Source organism: Canis aureus, chromosome 26 (assembly GCF_053574225.1).
Source record: "Canis aureus isolate CA01 chromosome 26, VMU_Caureus_v.1.0, whole genome shotgun sequence".
NCBI classification, from domain to species: Eukaryota; Metazoa; Chordata; class Mammalia; order Carnivora; family Canidae; genus Canis; species Canis aureus.
The window spans coordinates 32,719,182-32,740,244 of record NC_135636.1 but is presented as its reverse complement, the minus strand read 5'-3'; the positions used below and the strand labels follow the sequence as shown (position 1 = coordinate 32,740,244).

General features: G+C 48.5%; 1 protein-coding gene across 2 annotated transcripts in view; it reads right to left on the bottom strand.

Annotated features, from left to right (window-relative positions):
• Nucleotides 1-15,109, bottom strand: part of PPP1R16B (protein phosphatase 1 regulatory subunit 16B) — a 93,235-nt gene extending 78,126 nt beyond the window's left edge. Inside the window, exon 1 of one of the 2 annotated variants that reach the window (XM_077873157.1) lies at nucleotides 14,998-15,109. The gene's annotated coding sequence lies outside the window, so the exon portion shown is untranslated. The remainder of the gene's footprint in view (nucleotides 1-14,997) is intronic. The other variant, XM_077873156.1, reaches the window with a different exon arrangement.
• Nucleotides 15,110-21,063: the final 5,954 nt, after the last annotated feature.

The following is a 21,063-nucleotide window of genomic DNA, read 5'->3' as shown; positions in this document are numbered from 1 at the left end:
TCCCTACTTGAAAAGAAAAGAAAAAAAATGTCAGACAGGGAAGATGGCCCACGGAAGTTTGACTGGTAGCAAGAAGAGGAACCCATGAAAGAGGAAAAACAAAATCTATGCAGAGTGAGGATAACTGATTAAAGCCATAACTTCCCTGACTTTTGGAGCCATCATTACTTTTGGAGGCTGAGACAGGAAATACACGTACAGTTGACCCTTGAACAATGCAGCGGTTAGGAATGCCGACCCCCACACCGCTGAAAATCCACATATTCCTTTTGACTCTCCAAAAATGTAACTAGTCATAGCCCACTGTTGACCAGAAGCCTTACTGCTAACATAATATAAACACATCTTTCATATGTTATATGTATTATATACTGCATCCTTGCAATAAAGTAAGCTAGAGAGAACATGTTAATAAGAGTCATAAGAGAAAATACATTTACAGGACTGCACCGTATGGGAAAAAATCCATGGTTGTGTGGACCCCTGCAGTTAAAACCTGTGTTGTTCAAGGGTCAACTGTAATTTCACCCTTAAATTTCATAAAACCTGCCTTGCAAACCCCTGTGGGCTCAGCTCTTGGTAGGCACTTTCTCATTTTTACTTCACCCAGTGGCTCCTGAGACAGATTCATACCAGCGACTGTCCTCTCTCCTCTACTCTCTGAGAGATGAAATGAAGTAGAATCAGTCAGGAAGTATCCAGATGCTCCGAGTTTTGGTAAATGACATTTCCGTGCATTGTGTGGTCTTTGAAGTCTCTTCATACTGGGTCTGTGACCTCCCAGGTCACCATGCAGAGAGGAGCAAGCTGCAGCGGACTGCCTCTGCAGTACTTCGGCTCCTCTGCTCTTTGATCTTTAGCCAGAGTTCCTTCACTTTGATTCCCTCCCCTCGGCTCCTCTTGGGTCGACAGAGCTGCAGACTTACCTCTGCTTCCCCTCTGACCAGCTTTATTTCCACTGAACATGGTAAGTTCTCCGTAAGCCATAGCCTCAATCCCATGACAGTGATGTTACTGTCACAACTGAGTGTCTCCTCATGTTGAAAACTCAGGTTCACTCTGTGAGCCACTGTGGTCTTCTACCCTCAGCTGTCTGGGGCCCTAATATTATTGCAATCCTCCACTCAACCATTCTCTCCAGCAAATTACCGAACACCCTCCCTACTTGATACCTGGTGTCATCCAGGTATCCTCCCCGCCTCCCCAAGCTTATTCACTTTCACTTTTTTTATTTACAGCCTCATGCATTTGTTCAATAAACAAAGATTTACTGCCATCTACTCTGTGCTAGGCAGTAAAGTAAGGGGTCTCTGAGGGTCCTTTAATGAACCAAACCATTGATCAGAACGGTTCTACTTTTAGTAATGACAGAGAGGCTCTTACTGGACCTACCCTCTCATATATAACTATTATAAGCCACACACACACACACACACCCTATTGGAAGGCACTGGATTAGTTCAATTACAAGCATATGGAAAATACAGGGTAGTCAACACTCGAAAGAAAGAAAGGGTGACTTCCATGTTTTTATAGTTTTCCCCAAGGACAGGCCCCAATTAATGTGCATGGTGGCTACAACTTCACTCTTACGCTCTGAGCAATTAAAGGGCAGAATTCAGTAACTACGCCTGGAAAGTTAGGAAAGGTATCTCAGAAAACAGCCATAGAACAGTAGCCCCAAATTCTGAGTTTAAGTTCCACCCAAATCTTCCTGAATGGTACATTTATGGGACAGATTCCCAGCAACTCAACTAAGGCCAAAGGAACTGAGCAAAGATTTTGGCTGTTGCCTACACAGGGGAAATTGAGTTCAGAGTTTGAGTTTGGTCAACCTTAACTGCCTGATGAAACAAAGAAATCATGACTATTCTGAGGAACAGAATAAAACCAACCATCTCTACAAGTCTAACTCACAATGTTCAGAATGTAAACCAAACTTACTAGAAAAAATTATAAAAACAGGAAAAAGGGACCCAAAAGCAAGAGGAAAGGCAATCAACAGAGATCTACCCCCAAAAAGCCCCCAGATGTTGGAGTTAACAGATAAGGATTTAAAGCAGTTATTGTAACTTTGCTCAAGGGCATAAGGGAAAACAAATGAGCAGATAGAAAGTCGCAGCCACAGCACAGACACTACAAAGAGATGCAGAGCTATCAGATCTGCTAAATCCCCACCAATGCCTTTCTCTGCATCCATGTGAGTTGTCCTTTCCACTTGGGACAGTCATGTAGTTCTCTCTCCTATTGACTTTAGTGACCATATGTGGAGTATCTTCCAAGTGCCTGGTACTGGGCAAGCTTTGAGGAAAAACACAACACAAAATCTTAAACTCTGGTCCCAAAGACCAGATCTTACATCTGACAACATCTGTATAGACCACAAGCCACTCCTCAAGTCCTCCCCTTCTCTTTCAGGTCTTAAATTGGAAGAGGAGAGTGAAGTCCCTCCATAGCCTCTTTCCAGCTTCCAGATCATTCGTGATGGTACCCCACATCAAGCACACAGGAAGGAAGGGCAGGCTATCAGGCTTGGTGCACCTCCCCACTCTCCTTCCACAGCAAAAGCACCCTCCACTGGTTGATTACACAGATTAGGTCTATAAAAATATCTGGTACATATGTCTGAGGGAGTTGATGGGGAGGCATTGGCCACCGTAATACTTCTTTATCTAGTTCCACTAAAAGGTGTTTTGCTTTTCCAAAACCTGTTAGGAAAGAGATTTGCAGGGGCCCCTGGGTGGCTAACTCAGTTAAGTGTCTGCCTTTGGTCCTGGGATCCAGCCCCACATTGGGCTCCCTGCTCAGCAAGGAGTCTGCTTCTCCCTCTCCTTCTCCCCCGGCTCATTCTCTCTCTCTCTCTCTCATAAATAAATAAATAAATAAATAAATAAATAAATAAATAAATAAATAAATAAAATCTTAAAAAAAAAAAAAAAGGAAAGAGGTTCGCAAACTTGGCTACACGTTGGAATCACCAGGAGATGCTAGGAACATAGATTAAGATCACAGAGCAAGACTAGTATATATCCCACCAGAATGGCCAAAAAAATTAAGACAGAAAATAGCAATTATTGGCAAGAATTCTTATACTCTGGGGATATAAATTGGTACAACCACTTTTTAAAACTGCTCAGCAGCTTTAATCTAGCAATTTTATTCCTAGAAATATACCCAACAGAAATTTATATATACATTCACCAAAAGGCATTTATAAGGATGTTAATAGCACTATTTGTAATTGTGCTGATGTGTACAAACTATTTGAAATGCTCCCCAAAAATAGTCTAGAAGAGAATTACGGTATACTAAGCCAAGCACACAGAACAAAGCATACTATATGATTCTGCAGATGTGAAATGCAATAAGAGGCAAAATTCATCTAAAATTCATCAGGATCATGGTTTTGGGGTGGAAGAGCTTCTGGAAAGGTACATAAAAAGAGGCTGCCAGAGTACTGGTAATATTCTGGTTTTTGATCAAGACATGGGCTACATGAACATGTTCAGTTTGTGAAAGATTCATTCACCTAAGGTTTACGTACTTTCCTATATTTGTTTTACCTTAATAAATCATTAAAATTAGAAAAAAAAACTGATATGTGGGCCCCACCTCTAGTTTCATTGGTTTCGGGTATAGCCAGGCAATGACATTTTTTAAAAGCTCCCCAGTTGAGTCTAATGTGTACATCCAAGAATCACTGTGTTAGAACTTGGCGATGCTCCTTACAATTTCTTGGAGTGAAAAGTGCTGCTTTTTCTCCAGAAAAGTCTAAAGCAAGATGTTTTCTGTAGAACACCAGTAGCTCTAGGGATGGTTAATAGGTATTAGATGGAGAAAAGGTTCCATTGTCAAATACATAATTTTAAAAATTCTAACTATCAATTTTTGTTGAGCACTTACTGAATTCCTAGAGCTAAGCTGCATGCTTTATCTACACCATCACATTTATCAGCACAACAAGCCTAGGAGGAAGGTACTCTTAATCCTCATTTTGTAGAAAGGTCAACTACAGCTCAGTGGGGTTAAGTAATTGCCAAGTTTACACAGTCAGTAAGCAACAGGGCTAGGATTCACATCCACATTGGCCTTGACACAGAAGCCCATACTCTTACCCGCTGCCCTAACCTGCCTCTCCAGGAAGTGCTTGGCTGCAGGACTTACTAGAACTTCTACTAGGCTAATGTGAGCCATGGGGGTTGCCAAGACAGGATCATGGAATGCAGCATTTCCCAAAGTGGTGCCCTCACCTCCATTCTTTACCTTCCAACCCACCACGCACCCCACCAGTGGAGCGTTCATTCTGAAACTAGGTCTGATCCTGTAGGATTTCCCTTGTAAGGAAGGCTTTAATGCCTCCCCATTGTCTCCAGAGTCAGGTCTAAACTCCTCAGCCTCACAGCTCAGCCCATCCGGTATCTGGCCTTGATGTTTTAGCTTTATCTCTGGCCAGCCCAACCTCCTTCCCCATCCCCAACCCCCTAACACTCAATTTTCCAGCTACACTGAACCAGATTGATGGCTTCATGTTTCCACAATGGCAGCCTCCATATGCTGAGACTCTGCTAAGTGCCAGCTACCACACACAGATTAACTTTAATCCCCACAAGCAGCCTTTAAAAACAGATATGATTATCCCTAGTAGACAGATTAAGAAATGGAGGCTCATCTTGACAGCCCAAAGCCACAACTAGAAAATGGCAGAACCAGAGCTGGGACACAGACTTAGATTCCTCTGCCACAAAGTCCACACAATGTTCACTACACCACACACCCCCTCCTCCTCCTCTTCATTCATTCTGTTCTATGGGGTGGCAATACCCATCTTTCCCTCTAACCAGCAAACTCCTTGTTCTTTGAGACCTGGTGCGAGTGCTGGGATGATGATATCCACCATCCCTTATAGGCACGGTGCTCAACACTCGCCTGGTCTCATTTACACAATATTGTCTCAATGCTCCTTTTCTTCCCTCCGGATCGTTCTTTATCTGCCCTGTGCCTAATGGGTTTCTTTCGCCTCCTTTCCAGCTCCAAGGCATGTGACCACCTCTCCCCTGCTGCGCCCAACACTCTGTAGTAACTGTTTCAGATCTGCCTCTTCCCTTGGACCAAATGCTCCAAAGGCAAGGGATGGACATCATTCACCGGTACATCCCACCACACAGCCACCCCAGCACGTAGTAACTATTCCCTGGGGGCCGGTGGACAGGATAGTTCCAAAGACCGAAAATTCACTGAGTTTATTCCATCCATGGCCTAAGAAGGAGTGATCCTGGCTTGGAACCAGCGCTGGAGAATTAAATCAGACGAAACAGATCTGGCTGATGGGGGATGTGCGGGAATGATGTGAGGGAACACTGAGGGCCCAACCCAGGACATGCCTCCCAGGCCCCGGCCTTGCCTTCCATGAGGAGCAGCACAGGGGCTTCCCGGTCTCTTTTCAACTCTGCATGCCCTCCAACAGGCTCTGTGTGCCCCCGCTTGGGTGATCTGTTGTAAAATGATGCCACAGTGGGGTTTCAGATCTTCTCGACTGTTCCCTGCCTTGTGTTGATCTTAAGCTATCCAAGCAAATGAAGAGCTATTGGGACAGTGGCCCAAAGAAAATGTGCAGCTACAGCGTGGCTCCCACAGGTGGGTAGATCAGGCCATCACACCCCTTTCTAGTTCTCTTTGAGTAGGAGGCCCCTTCACGAGACAGGGACATCTCTGACCTCCTCTCATTCACTGAACAGCCCTTCTGTGCATCTGCCCTACAGCGGGCACCGTCTGGATCTCACCTCTTGATCGAAACACCTATTTCTCCACGCACAGCCATGCATGGCCAGCCTCTGTGAGCGCCAGGGTTGTGGGTGTTCAAATCCAGCTTTCTGCTCCCTTGTTGTTTCTGGACTAATGTACATATTTGCCCAGGTGTGAGTGATGGATAATGAGGGCTGTGATATTCATGAAGATAGAATTTATCAAGCAGAAGTTAGTTTAGCTTATGCATTCCTCTGGCACACTTGAACCACACTGCTTTGTTTTTATTTTATTTTTCCACGTGTCTGCTTTCTCCGGGAGACAGGGATCAACTTGAGGGCAGAAACTGGCTTCATTTAATTTTATATCTCTAATTCCAAGCATAAGGCCAAGTAAAATGTAGTTCTTGAATATTTAACAATCCTTGTGTAGGCACAGTCTAAAAGGTTATAAAATCGGAATTAATGTGGCACCTGACTCAGAAACATTCTTTCCAGTTTATTCTTATCAGACTGGCAAAAATCAAATTTGCTTACTTAATAATAAGGTGTTGGAGAAGGGGGTGGGGAAAGAGGCATTCGCACACACTGTTGATGGAATCGAAAGCGGTCTGCCCTCTTGAGAGGACAATTTGATGATACCCATCATAGTTTAAATCACAGGTAAATTTCCATAGGGATAACATTGTGCCAGTGTACAGAGATACGCTGCACCAGGGGGGTGCTGCAGCACAGTAGTTGTAGTAAGAAAAAAATGGAAACAATCTTAGCTGTCACAAGGAACTAGAAAATCCATCATGACAAATGTTTATTACTGCAATACCACATGGACCTGAAGACTGAGGTATGTATCTCTATGTGTTGACATGTGCTAAGATAAATCAACTGAGAAAGGAAGTTTCAACAAGAGCGCCGTAGAGGCATGTCAAAGAGAAATAGGGATGGATCCATAAGTGAACATGGGTTTGTACATATATAAGAAATTTATGGAAAGATTTAAAAAAAAAAAAAACATCCAGGGATTCTTCTGGGGAAAAGAAATGAGTAGCTGGGGATGATGGCTGGGGACATTTTACTTTGTTTTCCACATTTCTGTACTACTTGGATGTTAATAATGATTTTGTATTCTTTTTATAACTCAAAAGCATAAAATACAGCAATAAGAAAACAAAAGCTTGAAGGCGTCTGGGTGGCTCAGAGGTTGAGCTTCTGCTTCGACTCAGGTCATTATCCCAAGGTCCTGGGATCGAGTCCCGTATCAGGCTCCCCGCAAGGAGCCTGCTTCTCCCTCTGCCTATGTCTCTTTCTCTTTCTGTCTCTTATGAATAAATAAATAAAATCTTAAAAAAAAAAAGAAAAGAAAAGCTTGAATTTATATGTAGAAGAAGAAAACTAATGAAATCCAGGAGAAAATCTTCCCTATTTCTTTATAAGGCAACAGGCAATGTATGTAAGGCAACACTGGTTCTCTGTCCAGGTCAGGGGGGAGCCAATGATGTCTACAGAGTTCCAGAAAGGAGCCTTGGAGATCAGTCATTGAGATGGGCCAAGAGCCCTGGAGAAAATAAGTGTGAGCATGCGTGCCTTTTACTTGCTCTCAGAAGAGAGGAAGTAAAGCCAGTTCTGATTGAGACTCTGAATCCGTCTGGGAGCCAAGGAATTCTGAGAACCCACCAGGCTGGCACGGACATGGGTGAGGGATGCCTAGGTAAGTCACAGACTAAGTAAGTAACCTGGGTGAACAAAGTAACCCAGCTCGGCCTCCAAGGACGTAAATGACACAGGGCTCTGCACACCTATCCCCTCTACTCTGAAGCTGTCTATGCTCCCTGGGGCAGACTTTACTGATACTACAGTAATAAGTATTGCTGATATGCATCAAGTGCATCCTGTGTGCGGAGCTAAAGTGTTAATGACATCATCTCATGATCTTAGTATTCCTATTTTACACACATGGAGGATTGAGGCTCAGTGAGGTTAAGCAAGTAACTTCCTCAAGATTATAGGAAGTAGTAGAGGTGGGGATCAAACCCGGGTCTGACTCCAGAAGCAGCCAAGGTCACTGTGAGCCTTTCCCCGACCTGGGAAAGAAATCGAAAAAGGCACTCCCTCAGAGTCAGGACAGCCCGGGCAAAGCACATCAGCATTTTTGCCCAAAGAAAAACCAGAGAGTGTAATGATTTAAGTGCAAGAACAGTGAAGCCAGATGTCCAGTATTCGAATCCTGACTCCTGCACTTAATGGCTAGGTGACCTGGGGCAAGTCACTGAACCTCTCTGCACCTCACTTTCCTTAGCAGTGATATCAGGGTAGCAGTAATGCCACCTCCTAGGAAGACTAAAAGGGTTAAATAAACAGTGCTTGGCTCATAGTAAGTACCAAATGTTGACAATTATTATTACTATTAAGAAAAAGGTGTCCTTCCTTCCAGACAGATGCAACCCTGCAGGGTGCAGAGCTTGGCAAGCGGAGCAGGCTAGGTTTTGGCCCCTCCCTCAGCCGGGTGCCATGGAGCAGTACACAACTCTACAACCTTCCATACTGCGCCTGCTGAGCGATGCACTTCCACACGCTGCCACTGCTTCCTCCTGGCTTCCCCTCCACCAGCCTGGCTGTGAATCAGCATCGCTTGGCCCACTTTTTAAAAATACAGATTCCCAGGGCCCAGCCGGTTCTGATACAGATGGGTAGGGCTAGGGCCTGGGAATCTGTATGTTTAACAAGCCCCAGGTGATCAGGTGACCCAGGAACATTGTGTCCCTGGATGCACAGTTCTGGAAGCACTAGATGTCCCTCACACCTGTTCCTGCTCTTGGGAACAAGCAGCCTTGCTTTCATGTTTGGTCCCAGGTCTGGGCACACAGAGAAGGGAAGCAATAAACATGTGCCTCTGAGAGCCAGCCAGCAGAGCAGATGGCTGGGCCGACAGGCCTAACAGGCTGAATGCATCTGTGTTTGTGTGGGTACACCAGGGCCCCCTCACCTGTAGACCCTTTGCTGCTCGAAGTACAGTTCACAAACCACCAGCAACAGAATGGCTCATCCTCTTGGGAGCTTGTTAGAAATGCAGAGTCGCAGGACTCAGGTCTACTGAATGAGATTCCACATTTTACAGGAACTCCAAGATAATTTGTGAGCAAGTCTGAGGCACATGTCCAACATCCCTTCCCCATCAGCATAAGTTCTAACTAATGTGCTCCTCTAACCTGTCCAAGCACCCTTTGGGCCCGATCTTTTCCTTCAAACTCCCAGAGAGCCCCAGGAAAATAGGCTTTCCTAGCCCAGATCCATACTCGGTGGGCAGCAGGGGCTCACGGTGAACCTCTGTTTAAACCACTTACTTATTTCTAAGTCCACAGTAAAATAGACCTTCCCAATAAACTGAAAAAGAGACAACTCCAGCCTCTATAATTCTAGCACATAAGACATTCTCTTCTTTTGCACGGAGTTGTGACCCCTGCTTCCCTGGCCAAAGCCATCCAAAGACATCAAATGGCCCAAAGAAAACAAGCCATGTCTTCCTGTTGGCCAGGCTTCAAGTTATCGGGCAGATTTCACACTGGAGCTTGACCTCATTAATCCAAGGCCTATCACATTGCTGTAAATGTCAGTGGAAAAATAGCCATTCAGTGGGTTTCCTTCATTCCACCAGAAAGGGAAAAACAGGAAGGCAAGAGCAGCTGTGCCCCAGCTTGGCAAATCCCAAGGGCCCAGCTGACAGGGCGTTTTCCTTGTCAGCACCTACATTCCCCTGCCCTGGCCTGCTTGTCCAGATAAAGGTGGGTCCTGTATCCACATGACCAAAATGCACTGGTGACCGCAGCAATGAGCAGTGGGGCGCCCCCCAGCACCTGCCTGGGAAGGAAAATAGCTTGGTCTGAATTTCTTTGGCCTGAATTATCAATTGGCCGTTTATCATTCGAGTTCATCTAAATCTCTTCTGCCCATTCAAAATGTCCTACAAGCCAAACCTCGGGGACTCCAAAGGACACAAGGCCTTCCAAGTCCTCATTCATCCCTATAATGCATATCGATTGTCTCCCGTGTACCGAGCTTCATGCTGGGCAGCTGGGGACACAGAGCTGAATGAATTAGGCATAATCACTGACCTCATGGGGCTCACAGTCCTGTGTAACTTTTCTCAGGCTCAGCAGTATCGACATTTGGGATCGGGTAATTCTTGGTGGTGAGGGGCCGCCCTGTCCAACGTAAGAAATCTAGCAGCATTCCTGGCCTGTACCCACTAGATGCCAGTAGCACCCTCCTTGCCCTCTCAGTACCTCCCCAGTTGTTACAACCAAAAAGTGTCTCCAGATATTTCCAAAGGACTCCTGGGGGCCAAACTGCTCCCAGCTGAGAACCACTGGTCTAGTGGATAAGACAGATTAAAAGAATAATGATCACAAATAACCATATCATCACAAAAAGTATCATGGAGGTCAACATTGTGGATATTATACCAACGTTATCTATGACATGGAAGCCAGATATTCTTTGTATGATTACAAATCTTATGAGAACTCTGGACTTTTGTGTGTGTGTGTGTGTGTGTGTGTATGATCTGTATTTTCAGATCAAGAAATTGAGGCTCAAGGGAGTGAAGAAATTGCCCAAGGCCCCGAAGCCAGTGGAAGGCAGACCTGGGATTTGAACCCTGGCCCTAGAGTTTGCAGCCACTGGAAAAGGAAATTTGAGCCTTTGCCTTCTGAAAACAGGTAGGGTCATATGATGCTCTGACTAGCCATCCTAAAAGACTCATTCCTTCCTTGGGGTCATGGTGGAACTCAAATGCCACCTGCCACATCAATCAAGCTGTAAACTGCCTGCCTCAAGGCTCATTTGTGGGACCCTGCAGGGCAGAGGGCGGAGGAATGCCGCCCTGAACTGAGATGTGCAAGAACACCTCCTCCCCTTTGCCATGCGCCTGCACACAGGAGGCCCCAAAAATCAGGGCAAGGAGAGAATAGGGCAGTGCCCAGGTACCTAGAGCATACCCCACTGTGACCCCATCTCCAGGGTGCCTACTGCCCAGCATCCAAGTGTACACAGTGAAAGAAGCCAGATGTTCTGCAGTCAGCTTTAGATATTCAGAAGGAGCATGAGTGAAGTGGTACAGGACAGCACATAGCAGCCCTGGAGACCCCCCCGCCCTCCCCCCACACACACACGAGTTCCTGCTACTTATGAGCTGCATGCCCTTTAGCAAATAACCTCACCCTCAAGCCTCAGTGACCCCTTCTGTGCAACGGAGATAAATGCATCCACTCCAGTAAGCCACTATAAGCATTCCACGGCAATGCAAGCAAAGACCTTGGACAGTACCTGCATCCAGGAAAGCACTTGGTACAATATTATCATCAATAAGGAGCCAGATCGTGACACTTCCTCCACCCACATCCCCTCCCTTCAGACAAGAAACTGAGTCCCAAGAAGAGAGAAACAGGTGCGGAAGTAGGAAAAGCATCTCCAGAAGAAGTGGGGGGAGGGAGGTCTCCCTGCCTTCCCGGTAGGAGGAAGAAGGGACAGTTAACATATTAGCAGACGAGCCGGGGCCAGCCGTTTCTCCCTTGCAGAAGTTAATCCTAGACTTTCTCGGGTGTGTAGTCAGACAACCCTCCCCAGGCCACAGGATGCCTGTTTCGGGTCAGCAAGCGTTTAATCATTTGGGACATGTTGGCATCCCAGAGGATGGCCTCTGTCCACCTCCCTGGCTTTGCCTGCCACCCCTGCTTCCATCATGCCCCACAGTGACGATGTCCCAACTGCCACTCCTGCCCCCAGCTCTCAGAGACACCACGCACTTTCCAGCCCCTGTGCTCTCGTGCAAGCTGCTCTCTCTACTAGCCTGTCCCCCGCTCCGCTACCCACCACCTGGAAAACTGTCTCTGAAGGCCTCAACTGTGCTCCCACAGCAAAGTTTGTCCACCTGTTCTTGGTCATCGTAGACTAGTAATAATAGCAACTAACATGTGCAAAGCTCTGACTAATATCTAAAAGGCCCTGAGCTGAGTTTTTCAGCCAGGCATCTGCCCGTCACCACCCGGCAGCAGGGTGGCAGATTTGGGAGTGAAGTGACCTGGGCTTGTTGGCCCAAGGCCCCCTGTCCATCCAGCACTCTATTCTCCACTCCTCTTCTTACCCATGAAGCTGTTATCCCACACTGTCCTTGCTGCCTGTTTCCCTCACAGAGGGAGCCTTGAGAGCTGCTTGATTCATCTTGAAAGCCTGTGCTAAGCACAAGGTCTAGAATGGATCAACATCTATTGAATGAATCCACAAATCCTGAAAAATGGCAGTTGACGACAGAGGCTAATTCAGATGACAGAGGCTAACTCACAGACTTCCTGGGGACGGGCCCATGCCGCACCCCAGTTCCCAGGAGACAGGCCTCACCTAGCCAACAGGCTTTCCCTGTCCTGAGAGCAAGGGGCAGAAGGGGTCTGACTCCCCCAGGCTGGAGGCAGCAGGACCTCTAACAGGCTAGCGCAAAGGAGGAAATAGTGGTGCCGGTGACAATAACCGTTTCCTGCATTCCTGCCCACGCTGGGTGCTGCACTAAGCACTTTCTATGCATTACGGCCTCACAGAACCCTCACAACCCCACAAAGTAGACATCATTATTGCTCCCATTTTACAGATGAGAAAACCGGGACTCAGAGTAAATAATCTACCTAGCGTCACAGAGCTTTTAATTATAGAGCTATTGTCTAGTGCCCTTGCTTTCCATATTCTGTAGCTTTCTGTAGGAGGCATCGAAGGCATCATCCAATCTGTCCTTGAGACCAGTCTCTAAGACGTGCTCAAGGAGAGAAGGCTGTCCTGGCCTCTGCTGGAAAAACGCCATATGGGACCCCCTCTACACCAAATGGTTTGAGTCCTGGGTGCAGGCAGGGTGCAGGCTGGGATAGCTAGTTGGGGGGAGGGGGCAAGGTTCGGTGGGGTTCCTGAGGGTCCAAGCATAGCTCATGAATCCAGGAATGTGACTTCTGCTATCTGCAAAACCAGGCTAGCTGCAATCTCTGTTGGCCAGAGAAAGGTCACTCTGGGGATGGAGCGGATTTTGAGAAGAATCTGAGGCCCTAATTTCCAAAGAATCCAAATGGACTCTGCAGAAAGGTTCCTGCCTTGGGGGAAATCCCACCTTCTTGTGTCAGTCACCTCTTCCCCCTGTCACTCAGGTTCCCAAACAGACTTAGCAGCTAGATTAGAATTTAACCTTCACTCCAGCAGTAAGTACCAGAATGAAGTCTGAGCAGACATTGGCCCTGCCTGCGTGTCCTTCCATGCATGCAGGGCAGGTCCAGAGAGCACCGGGATGCAAGGAGCCCTGATGCACTAACCAGAGAACATGCAGGTAGGTGAATCTCCCAGTGGGTGGAGACTGAGAGAGGGACAGGAAAGATCGGCTGGTCTTCCTGAAGGAGACTCTCCAGAGGCTGGGACCAGGAGAGGGGTCAGAAAGGTTTCGGGGTGAGAGACAGTGTTGGGTAGACTTCAGCTGACAAGGTGTAAAGTTGAACGTCCAGAGTAGCCTGGGTGACATCTTGCCTGCAACTTCCTGGTGGCCGGTGGGAGAGAAGGGGTGGGGGGAGATGTGTGGGACCACCCTGGGAGCAGGCAGGGAGCTGAAAGGACTCACCCCGGCCCACAAGGCCCACAAGCCGCCTGCAGGCTGGAGCTATGACCAGAGCTGAGGGAAGATGTGGAAACTCCCCCAGCCCCAGAAGAACCACCCACCGGGACTCACCGGACTCTGCTCCTGCCTGAAAGAGGAGACACGCACCACTCAAAACCATTATGAAAGGCCCCAGTATTTACCTAGGAGCATTCCTCCTACCCTGCTCCCCTGTGCCAAGCATCTCACACGGGTCCCCTCACCACCCCTGCCCCCTGCCTGGTCATAGTAGCCCCATTTCCTAGAGGCGACGGAGGTTCCCAGGGGCCAAGTGTCTTGCCCTCCAGCGGAGCGGTGAGCTAAGAAGCTTTATTACCAGCCTAGGGGGAGGCCTCCCAGATGGAGGGTTTTCCCCGGTGTCTCAGCGGCCTCAGGAAATGGCAGGGCACACAGGAAAGTACCACGCGGGTTCAAGCGGCTAACGACAGGCCCCTTCCCGAGAGAGCCCTTCGGGAAAGGGCGCCTGGTACCCCGGGGCCCTGGGTCCCGCCTGCACAGAGGGCGATTCAGAGGCGGCACCTGGTGCCCGGGGCCGCGGGGAGCTGGTGGGCGCTTGTGGCCGAGAACAGGGGCCCATTATGTGGAATCCAATCACATGGGCGCGCAAGCCGCTCGGCTTTCGGTTCTGAGAAGCGCTTATGCAGCCACCTCCCTGCCCGCTCCCGAGCTGCCCGGCGCGCCGGGTCCCAGGCTTTGCGCGCGGCCCTCCCGGCAGCACCGGATTCAAAGCTCGCCCAGGCTCGATCATCCGCTCGCGCGGGGCTGGGAGCTGCATCAGCAGCAGCTCCCGAGGAGCCGGGTCCGGGGGAGGGGGGGGGAGTCTGCATCGGGGAAGGAGGCGGGCAGCGGGCGCCTCCCCTCCCTGCTCTCCGCTCGGGGCGGTCCGGGCAGCTCCACCTGGGCGCTCCGGGTGACCTTGGGGAGCCCCCTCTGCGCGACCTCTCGGGGCGGGCTACCCATCCCAGGCGCTCGGGGGCGCTCCTCCGCCGGAGCCGGGGTGCGGGACTCGGGAGGAGAGGCGCGCTCCTGGCGCGGGGGGCAGCAGCCCGCGCACGGCGGCCCCCTGGGGAGGCCGGGCGCGCCTCTCGCGGGCAAGGGGAGCGCGGGGTCTCCCGGGTCCCGCGGGGCAGTCGGCGGGGGCGGGCGGCGGGGGGGGCCGCACGCGGGGACGCCTGCCCTGAGGACCTTTCCCGCCCGGGCACGAGCGCTCCCTGCGGGGACCCGGCGCCACCACGCGAGGGGGCGGCGCCCCCATGCCGGGCCCCGAGGCGGGCGCCGTGGCTGTGGGATGCTGCCCGCGCCCGGGCAGAAGCAGCCGGAATCCCAGGGGCTGCCCCAAGATCGGGCCGCGGCGGCCGCAGGCACAGCCCGCCGACGCGCCCCCGCCCGCCTCGCCGGAGGACGCCCCTGCCCCTGCCCTGCCCCGCCCGCCCCCGGCCTGCGCTCCCCGCGCCCGCCGTCCCGGGGCCCCCTCCCCCCGCCCCCGGCCCACGCGCCCCATCGCCCCCGCCAGACCTCCGCGCCCGGGACCCCTTCCCGCCGGCTCCAGCCGGGGAGGGGCGGCGCCGCCGGGGAACTCACCGGCTCGCCCTGGCCCGGCCCCGAGCGGCTCCGGCCCTGGCTCCGCCGGTCGGTCCCCGAGCCGAGCCGCAGCTGCCCGAGCGGCGACAGAAGCCGGCTGAGCCCGGCCGCCAGCCCCGGCGCCGCCCCTCGGCTCCTCCCCGTGGGCGGGGCGCACGCTCGCGGGAGGCGGGTGGGCACGCGCAGCCGGAGCCAGCCCCGGTGCCCGCGCCCCGGGCGGAGGGGCCCCCGAGGGACGCGGCCGGGCTCCCCGCCGGGCTCCCCCTCCACGTGGGCCCCCCCTCGCTGCCCCCCAGCACGCAAGGAGGAAGCCCGGGGCTGTCTTCTTGCTCCCATTCAACGGAAGGGCCTCGTGAAGCCCAGAGGGGACAGTACCTGCCCGGGTCGCACACAATTAGTGCCCGTGCCAGAAAGTCCGTTCTCCTGCCTCCACGGCCTGCGCAGCCTGAATCTGAAGGCTTCCTTGGCCGTCAGGGAACCCGACGAGGCCTTGCCCTGGGGACAGGTTTGCGGGAGGGCAGGTTCCCCAGCAGGAGAGAGGGGAGAGATTAGAGGGAGCTTGGGGGCTGTGGTTTGCAGCGTGGCCTCCTATCATTTCCTCTTTCTGAAAAGAAAGGAAGTGAAGCTCAAGAGGAAGAAAGCGGTCGTACCTCTGCTGACGTCTGTCACTGTCTGAGGTGTGCAGGATGCCGGCAGGGGCGATGTGATGGTAAAAATGAAAGGCAAAACACTCCGAGGTGGCTTCTGTCCTTGAGCTGGAGCCTCTTTCCTGGGCTGAAGGCCCCAGACAGCCCTCTGAACACCATCTTCTTTTTTGTTTTGTTTTGTTTTGTTTTGTTTTGTTTTGTTTTGTTTTGTTTTAACAGGACAATGGATTTAACTATTTTTAAGTTGCTGTGGAGAGGGCCCTACTCCTCTTCCCACCCCCCAGGAAGAGAAGAGAAAGTTAACAAAGGGAAAAAACCCATACCAAAACATTCTCTGGAATCCACACTCCCTGAACACTGGCTTTAAAACAATAGAATTCTCTTCTCCACAAAGGGCCTTGTTTCCTGAGCTTTCTCAGCCTCAGCTTAGAGCCCTAGGCAGCCCAGGGCCAGCCAGTGGGTGTGCAGACAAGGTTTAAGTTTAGGGAGTTTTGGGGTGGTGCACAGTTATTTCAACTCCCAGCAGTCTGGTTTGAAGAATTCCTCTGGGTCATTACACACTTGCAATGTTCTTTTGAGGTGGGCAGTATAACCTGAGTTCAGTGATTTCCTGTTGGCTAAGGAAACTCAGTAGCCTTTCTTGGGGAAGTGAAAACCTCAGGGCTGGCCCTGTCCCAGGCCCTCAGGCCCCCCAAATCCTCTGAAAGCCCCCTCCCTCATTCACTCTCTGGGCTCCCTCTTAGTTCATTAATAATCCAGCTGTGAATGACACTGCTTCAGTGAGAGCAATTAGGGAACAGAGCAGGTAGGGAAGACATAAAGTGATGTTTAAAATAACCCGAGGGGATCATTGTTCTCTGCAGAATGCTTTCTTCAATTTGTCATGAGGAACTGTGGGCTGAGAGGGCGGGAATCCATCTCTCCAAGGCAGGTGTCAAACTTGGAGCTTGTGTTCCTGACATGAAGCCTTGAGGATGGGCCCAAATCCCCATGCTGTACTGTTCATTCACACCTCTCCCCATATTTGATACCAAAAGTTCAAGTGCATTTCGAATAAGGTGGAGGACTCACACTTCCAGATTTTAAAACTTACTGCACAGCTACAGACAGAGCAGCTGTCTTGACTGCTCAAGACAGAGCAGTATGGGTATAAGGACAGATACACTGATCAATGGAATAAAACTGAGAGTGCAGATATAAACCCTTACACTTACAATTAATTGGTTTTTAACAAGAATGAGAACACAACTTAATGAGGAACAAAAGTCTTTTCAACAAATGGTGCTGGGACAAATGGATGTCCACATGCAAAAGAATGAGGTAGGATCCCTACCTCACACCACTACAGAAATTAACTCAAAACAGACCAGACTGCCATGTCAGAGTTAAAACTGTGAAACACTCATAAGAAAATATAGCATGAATTGTGGGACATCTGGGTGGCTCATTTGGTTAAGCATCTGCCTTCAGCTCAAGTCATGATCCCATGGTCTTGGAATCGAGCCCCAAGTCGAGTCCCTGTTTAGTGAGGAGCCAGCTTCTCCCTCTCCCTCTGCCACTTCCCCTGCTCATGCTCTCTCACACTCTGCTCTCTCCCTCTCTCAAATAAATAAATAAAGTCTTAACAGAAGAAAAGAGAAAAGATCAGCTTGAGTTGTGACCATGGATTAATCAATGGTTTCTTAGATATGGCACCTAAACCCCAAGCAACGCAGAAAAAAATAGATAAGTCAGACTTGATCAAAATAAAAAAAAAACACAAAACTTTTGCGCTACAAAAGTTGGGACACCATCAAGAAAGTGAAAAGATAACTGTTAATGGGCTGAATGTATCCCTCCCCCTACAAATTCACATGTGGAAGTCCCAACCCCCAGTACCTCAGAATGTAACTGTATTTGTTTTTTTGTTTTGTTTTTTTTTTTTTTTAGAATGTAACTGTATTTGGAAATAAGTTCTCTAAAGAGGTGATTAAGTTAAACCAAGGCCCTTAGGGTGGGGCCTGAATCTAGTATGACTAGTATCCTTATAAGAGGAGGAAAAGACATATGGGATATATTCATAGAGGGAAGACCCTGTGAAGACACATGGAGGAGATGGCTATCTACAAAACAAGGAGAGAAACTTTGGAAGAAACCAAATTGGCAGACACCTTAATCTTGGACTTCTAGCCTATAGGACTGTGAGAAAGAAATTTCTGTTCTTTAAGCCACGCAGAATGTAGTATTTTTGTTACAGCAGCCCAAGCAAACTAATAACCCACAAGATGGGAGGAAATATTTGCAAATCATGTATCTGTTAAGGTCCTATACACAGAATATATAAGAAACTCTTACAACGCAATAAGAAGGCAGATAACTCAATTAAGAAATTGACAAAGAATCTAAATAGATATTTCTCCAAAGAAGATACATAAATGGCCAGTAAGTACATGAGGAGATACTCAACATCATTAGCCATTAAGGAAATGCAAATCAAAACCACAATGAGGTACAGCTTCAAACTTAACAGGATGGCTATAATCAAAAAGGCAATAACAAGTGTTGGCAATGATGTGAAGAAATGAGAAACTTCATACATCACTGGTGGAAATGTAAAATGGTGTAGTTGCTTTTAAAAACAGTCTGCCGTCAAAAAAAAAAAAAACAGTCTGCCGTCAAAAAAAAAAAATAAAAATAAAAATAAAAATAAATAAAATAAAATAAAAACAGTCTGCCAGTTCCTCACAATGTTAAACACAGCACTGCCAGATGATCCAGAAATTCCACTGGTAGGTACGTACCCAAAAGAAATAAAAGTACACATCCACACAAACTTGTACACAAGCCTTCACAGTAGAGTTCTTCATACAAGCCCCAAAGTGGAAACAACCCAAATGTCTATCAAATGATGAATGGATAAATAAAATGTGGTATATTCACACAATACCATGTTATTTGGCCATCCAAAGGAATGGAATACTGACCCATGCCACAGCATGGAGAAACCTGGAAAACACTGTGCTACGTGAAAGAAGCCAGACACAGACCACATATTGTATGATTCCACTGGTATGAAATGTCCAGAACAGACAAATATCTAGAGACAGAAAGTATATCAGTGGTTGTTAGGAGTTGGGACAGGGTTTGGGAGCAAGTGTAGCATGATTGATAAAGGATTCCTTTTGGGGTGATGAAAATGTTTTAAAACTGATGTGGTGATCGGTTGCCTGACGATGAATATACCAGAATCTACTGAATCGTACACTTCAAGTGGGTGGATTGTATGGTATATGAATTGTATCACATTAAAGTTTTCACAAAAAGAAGCTAAACTGTGGTTTAGCTGATCCTTTGAAAGCAACCCTGACTATGTCCTCCAAGCTTATCTCCTGTCCCCAGGTAGGAAAGGCCTACCCTTTATCTTGAGCTCACCTACAGTCTGTGAGACTTTAGGGTACATTCCAAGGCCAATGAGCATTCTAATAGACTGCAAATGTTGGAGGACCCAAAACTAAGTGGATTGGCTCCAACATATAAAATCTGCAAAATTGGTGTTTCTACAAACACAGAATTAAATATCTACAATAATTTTGGTTAGTCAACTGTGCTCAAGTGAACTCATAGTTACATATAAATTACACAGAAGGTAGAACTGGGGTGCATTATATAGTTGCTTTGACGTGAAGTAAGGATTCCAGGAGAGGAAAGAGACAGAGATTCCTGAGTCTGTGGGAAAATGAACTAATAAGCTCAAAGGGATTCATTTTCAAGGTTATCTGAGCCCCTGGTTCTTAATGCCAGCCAGAGGGCAGGTGTTGGGCTGGCTACATTCATTTAACAAATACTGAGTCTGATGCCTGGCCCCCAGTTGAGCCTTGCTAGGTGGCTGGTGAAAGTGTTGACTGCGAGCCAGGCCCAACCAACAGAAGTGCAAGAGGTGCAAGAAGTGCAGAGAAGGCAGCACAGGCTCAGAGGAAAATGAGCCAGAGTGGTAGAAGGGCATGCTGGGTAAGAGTCCTGGCTCCACCATGAACTTGCTGGGTGGTCATTTCCCCTTCCAGAGTGTCAGTTTCCTGGTCTGTCAAACTCCTTTTGTACAATACTTGCATGTGTTTGTGTATTTTTTCCCACGTCCTCATGCTTTTGAGGGAAATGACCTATCTTTGACCTGTTTTGTAAGCTTCCCAAAGAGCACAGTCAGAAATGTTTGCACATAGCGGGAGCCCAATAGAGGTGTGGAGGGAGTGCCAGATGTTTTCTGCTAGCAGGTGAGCTCAGGCCTGTGACACTGTGAGTTTCAGGGTGACTAAGAGAGGGGTTAGATGGGTTTTCATTTTTATATTCAGTTTAGAGAATCCTTGGAACCCAATGGCTTTCAACCTGGCAGTATGTTGGAATCACGGGGGGAGCTCTGGAAAAGGTAGATGCCCAGGCTCTACCCCAAGCCATCTGAATCAGATTCTGGCAGTGGGGCTCCTACATTTAAACACACACATGTTCACACAGATCACAAAAACTCCCCAGGTGAGTTCAAAATGCAGTGTTGCAGCCAGGCTAAGGCTCACCCCCTAAGTCTGTGTTTCTCAAAGTTTGGGAAGCACTGAATTAACCCAGGGGAAGGGGAAGAAGAGGATGTTAAAGTGCTGCTTCTCTTTTTTTTTTTTTAATTTTTATTTATTTATGATAGTCACACACAGAGAGAGAGGCAGAGACACAGGCAGAGGGAGAAGGAGGCTCCATGCCCCGGTAGCCCGATGTGGGATTCGATCCCGGGTCTCCAGGATCGCGCCCTGGGCCAAAGGCAGGCGCCAAACCGCTGTGCCACCCAGGGATCCCCTAAAGTGCTGCTTCTCAGGTCTGTCTTTTGCACCCCTTCTTCATTCTTTGGTGTAGTATAGGGCTTCAGGATATGCATTTTAACTGTTTCTAAAGAACAATAGATCTTAGCTAATGCCTCCAACTGCCAGGATGGTGACATCTCATCTCCAGTATCTCTTACCTTGCCTTAAGCAGGGTTTACCACATTTCCTGAGTAAAAGAATCACCTGGGGCACTTATTAAAAATGCAGGTCCCACTGTGTAGTCACCAATATAGTAACATAATTGAAGAGGGAAGGTTCATAAACAGATGCTAGAGCTACTGAGTAAAAAGTTGCAGGATAACAGAATATTCATGTGGTTAAAACGATCATGTCCCAAATTATGTACTGATTAAAGAGGTGAACATGTACCTTTACAAGGGAGAGATCCAGAAGTCCCCATCTTAGCCAAATGATCAAACTCAGCACCATCAAGAATGAGACAACCTGACATTGTGTGCATACCCTGATGTGATGTAATATGATGTGCTCTACATCATCTATGTCATATTTTTGCCAAAAATACTTAACCTGATTTTAATCATGAGGAAAATTGAGATAAATCTAGAATGTGGGGCATT